We start from the raw sequence: 5,926 nt of genomic DNA, 5'->3' as shown, positions 1-5,926 counted from the left end.
TTTTTATTATCAATTCTTAATTACTTATTTTAACTCAATAAATTTAATTTCTATTAATTAAAATAAAAAATTAATTCAATTATTGTTATTTAATTCATTCTTTTTAGGTGACAATTAAAATTATTATAATTACTGCTAATCTTCTCTATATTCAATCAATTAATAATAAATATCAATAACTACTAAATGTATTGTAATTTTTGCTATATATTTAAGCATGTATAATGTACGATTATACAAATATAAATTTTATGTTGATGCATAAATTATTAAAAGTAAATGCACTATATATAGATAGAGCTTAATTTGTGTTGCACAGAAGATAAAATACGAAAATAAATTAATTTTTTTGTATGTATTAATTGCTTAACTTATATAATAATAGAATATGTTAAATTTTTAATAGTAATTATAATTGTCATTTATTAAAAATATAAATTAAAGGTTATAATAATTAATGTATTTGTAGTTTTACGAAAAAAATTAATTTTTTTAGTAGATATTAATTGTTTAATAACCCCACCAATACATATATGTTTAACCAAATTAATATAGGATTAAAATGAATTTTTAATGGAATTTTAAAACTTCAAATAATAAAGGAATATTGTACCAGCTACCCACAAAGTAAATCTCAATTTCAATAGCGTTAGAAGTCAGAACAAAAACTTAATTTTTTTTACCATCGATGTTCTTAAAAATACAAGAGTTATTTGAACAACGAATTATATTTACATATCATTAATGTTAATATTAACATGTTTACAAATATGATTATATGTAAGAATTAAACTCAATTACTAAAAAAAATAATTTTGATGTAGTAAAACAAATTTTCTACACCAACAAAAATAATTACTGTCTTTAAAAAAATGAATGTTTTAAATAAGAATAAATACATCAAAATTAAATTGATTAGTAAAAAGTAAAAATTTACGTGCAGTGAATTATCTTTATGTAAAGAGTAAATTATTAAAAATGTATTCGATTAATTTTATTATTGACAAAAATATATTCAAATTTTTTTATTAACAAAAATGTTCTTAAAAATTTTTAAAATCCAACAAAAATATCTAAAAAGAATATTTTTTTTTGTAAGTGGAAAACAATTTTTGTATTTGACAAACCATTTATGTATTAGATCTAAAATTTATAGAAATATTTAGAAAACTATTTAAAAAATATACACAAAAAATTAGATAAAAAATTGATTTCTATATTTTTGTTTTTTAAAATTATTATTTGTTGTTGACATAAAAAATCACAGAAAAATATATACTTAGCAAAAAATTATCAAATTTTAAGGATAAAAATATTTTATTTTTCTAATTATGCTTGCAAAAAAATATCAAAATTCAATTTTTAAAGCATTTTTTGAGAATATATATTTAATGTTAGATATTTTTGTCACATTTTAAAATTATTTAAGGGTATTTTTGTCGAAAGCAAAATTCGAGTAATTTTGTGGTTTATCCTTATGTAAAATTGATAATTAAATTATTGAATAATAATTTAATTAAATATGTCAAATCATTTAATGAGTCTCAGTTAATAACTTCACAAAGTAAATTTTCATAATGATTCATGAGATTCACACAATTACTTGAAATGGTCCTTGTGTAATGACCCACATTTTTTAAAATATAAATATAAATAAATTATAATTTATTTTATAAAAATTATATGTATATTTTAGTTTGAGTAAATGATATTTTTAATTTTAAAAATAGAGTTTAGTTAATAATATTATTATCGAGTTCGATATCCGGTAATATAAATAAATATCGGTACTTTTCGATGAACTTAACTTTATCAACGCTTCATCGTATATCTTTTATCATTACGTTATTAATATCATTTATATTAGTAACTTACATATATTATTATTATTTATGTTTTAATATATTTAGTTTTCATAAATACCCTTTTGAAATATTTATTATAACTTAAACCGCTGAATTAACAACTCCAAAACATAACACCCAGCCTATGATTAACCAAGCCATGACATCTAATCTTTTTACTAAGCAAATCTCCTTCTCTAATTATAAACCACCATCAGCCACCTCATTAGCTAAACTTATTATTCTTAATTTCATTCCATTATGCCGAACTATTAAAGAAAGAAAAGAAAGGAAATGTGAATCAAACTAAACCTATGACACCTTAATTAGGATTATTATTCAATGAATAATTTTCTTGGTTCCTTTCTTTGGCTTAAGCCATTAACGGAACAAAGATCAATAAAAGTCAAACGTGACACATAACCCTATTCATTAATCACCAGAACAACTTTACTTCATATTGGTTGCTTTCATCACCGAACTCAGAAGAAAGAAAATAAGAAAAGGAAAGACCGAAGCTTGCATGGAAAAAAATCGTAACCCTACCAAAATTTCCGACTCCAATTTATTGCGATTTGTAACTTCAATAAAAAATCTAATCCAATAAAAATATTTATATCTTCCTCTTCTACACGTTGACATTACTTTTGACGGTGACGTAGTTCCCCTTTCTATTAAATTCGGCCAATTAGAGTTCTAGAAGGCACAGACGATTTCTAACGTTTTCTTCTTTAGCAGCTCGATCAAAAAGTTTATCCGAAATTTTTGTTGTTTTGATTTTGTACGAAAATAGAGTTTGATAATTTTATGATGATTAAATGTGAATTTGATAAATGAATGTTAGTTTGATTGATTATTGTTTTGAGGTTGTTTAAGTTTATATTGAAATCTTGTTGAATTATTGTTGTCGCTTGTGATTTGTTGGTTCGACTATGAAGAACACCTCGGCTGAGATTGTTGTGATGATTTTGGGACTGTTGTGATATAATATTTTGAAAAAATTAATGAGATTTGGTGGTTGGAAGATTGAATGAAAAACTGTGAAAAATCAGTAACAGTAAAATTAAAAAACAGACCTAAAAATCAAGCAGAAAACTTGAAGATTTTGGGAATGCAGTTTGGTCTTTTGGTAAAGCTATAATCATGCAAACAAAATTTATATTTGAGATTAAAATAATAATTTAATAAAAATTTTAAGTTAGTTTAATAATTATATACGTTTTGGGATATTTTGGATAATAATTAAGTTCAAGAGTAATAAGTTTTTGGTAATAAAGAAAATAATTATTATTGTTATTAATTTGTTAAGATTATTATCAATATATTTTTGAAATATATTATATATTAGTATTTTATTTAAAAGATATTATTTTATTTATGATATACTAAAAAGGTAAGCAGAGAACAATCCTGAAAACTTTAGAAAGACAAATCTAAATTAAAAATTTTTGATTCTCTTTTCATAAGACACTTAAAAAAATGCGAGGGAATAATGCAAAGATAATATATATTGTGGAATGATAAGAAAGAGAAGAAAGAAAGAACAAAAAGAAAATGAGATAAGCAGAGATATGGTGGCGTGTCCACCGAGATTTGCTTTCCAAAGACACATCGGCCAATCCAGTAGATGGTCACACCTGTAAAACAGAGGTTGCTTACAAAGGTTATCAATACATACATTGGCTAGAGAAAGCCTCACCTGTAAGACCGAGGTTACTTACATAGGTTATGTTTGCATACATCAACTCAACAGAGTCACACCTGTAAGACAGAGGTTGCTTATAGAGGTTATGGCACTAAAAGTCAAACTCAGACAAAGGTTGCTGAGTTAAGTCAGAATATAATTCAATAAATAACAGAATAAATCTTAAAAACTTTAGAGAATACCGACTTAATTAAAGAACCTTATGATTCTTTTCCATAAGATATTTAGTGAAGGATGAGAGAATAGTGCGAAGATAGTTTGATTTATTTATGTTGATATTCAAAAGACTGAAGAGAAGATAAATCGGCACATGTGATTATGAGAATGATTGAAAGGTCACGAGAGGGTGACGGAAAGTAAATAGTTATGGTGCTAATATGAAAATGTTAAACCGTGGGCTTTGTATGTGAATGACTGTGCGGGAATGCCCGTAAATGTGGAATGACTTCCAGGAACATGGGTCACATGTTTCAGTTGGAGAATCAGCGCCTGCAAGAAGTAGAAACTTGCAGAGGTTATGTCGCTAGAATGCCTTATTCGACTTGTGTGTTGGATTGCGTCGAGTGCAGGTCGAAACCGATAAATGAGCTCATTACCTACACTAGGGATAGACATACATCATGCTTGTTTGCGCATATCTCTGTGCTATGTAACTCTGTCATTGTGTGTGTGTTGCATGACTGATTGTTTTCTGTGTTCTTTTATTATTTATGCTTGTAGGTGTTCTGCTGTTAGTCGCGGTTGGCTAATAATAGCAAAATGAGCTTAACTTCTAACCCAAATCCTACTAAGAACTCCCCAGTTCTTATCCTCTATTTTCATCCCTTTTCAGCTACAGGTGTGAAGGTTTAGTGCGGAGCTACAGGAGCATAGAAGATTATGTTTACGAGTTGAGTTGTTAGATTTTATTTTTTCCTCGTCATTTATTGTTTTGGTTTTTAGAGAGGACTTGTAGTTGAGAATTTTTTATTAAGTCTATATATGTAATGTTATGTGAAATAAAAAACTATTTCATTTTCTTAATTAAAGTTTTGGTTCATATTCACAAAGGCTCAATATTAAATAAAGATAGTATAGAATAAAAAGGTTTAGAGAGCTTTTGGTACGAGCATGAGGTGCTAAAAGTTAGGGTGTTACATTATGCTATCAGAGTAGTTCGTTTCTGTTAGAACCTTAGGAATAGACTGACTATGCTTCACTTCATACTCTGAGTGTTTGTCATGCTTTGTGACTTGTTCTGATAATAAGAGTTTAGATTTTATATGCATGATCAACATTGTTGGCTTACCATTGCATACCTTATGATATTAAATCTGGCCAACTTAATATATACTAATAATTTATGTATATGAAAACAATAATGGGTTATCATGGACAAAATAGAAGTAATAGGTAATGCGAATTACGGGGTTTGAAAACATTAGAGGTTACAAAGTTAAGCTCAGTTTCGAAGTATAGCCCTTATTCGTGCTAATGAACTCGTGCCATCACTTTCTTCATTATCTTTATTGAAATTCTTACTTCGTATTTTCTCAGAATGTAATTTGATTATTTCCCAACCATAACTTATTGTTCCTATGTACCCTTGTTTGCCTGTAAATCTAATTGCCTACTTGACCTCTTTCGAATATTATCTTTGACATTTCTTGTACTTCTCTTTGTAGATCCTGTTAAGAGAATCATTAGAATCGAATTAGATTAATTAGTATCATTTGTATTTATATAGCGTATCTGTATATTAATTGTAGGATTCTATACTTATATTACTTTGATTCTACTAGCAGCTATAGATACCCCTTGTACATTAATCTGAATAGTACACAAAACACTTTCTTCAGATTTCTCTCTTGTTTCTAACATGGTATCAAGAGCATAGGTTTTTTTTCCCATGAAAATTCATTCATAGCCCCTTGTTTTTTCCTCTTCCGGCAGTGTTCTTTGGCCTCATTTTTCGATCCGTTTCCGATGTTTTGGTTCGTCACCGTCCCTACCACCATCTTCGTCTCATCGTTGCAAGTTCAATGACACCAGCCTCGTTGCCATTAACCACTGCACGCGCCGCCACGCGCGGCCTAAAGGTCGCCTTCCGTTTTGCTTCTCTTCCTTCTTCCAGATACTTCCAGGACCGTCCGATCTCAGCATCAACGCCCAGGATTGATCCACATGTCGCGAAGCCATGCCCCCAGCATTAGCGCCCACCCAGCACCATTCGTTCTTCAGCAACGATCCACCGGTCCAGCGAGCGCTACGTGTCGCGGAATCAGTACCTCCAGCAACCCGCGCTCGCACCCGACTCGACCCGGACCGATTCGCTACCCGCACACCGCCCTCGCTGACGAGGTGCTGACAAGGTTTCTCTTCTCCACTCAAACGTCAC

This window comes from Arachis duranensis, chromosome 7, assembly GCF_000817695.3.
Source record: "Arachis duranensis cultivar V14167 chromosome 7, aradu.V14167.gnm2.J7QH, whole genome shotgun sequence".
NCBI lineage: Eukaryota > Viridiplantae > Streptophyta > Magnoliopsida > Fabales > Fabaceae > Arachis > Arachis duranensis.
Note: the sequence above shows the minus strand (reverse complement) of the source record.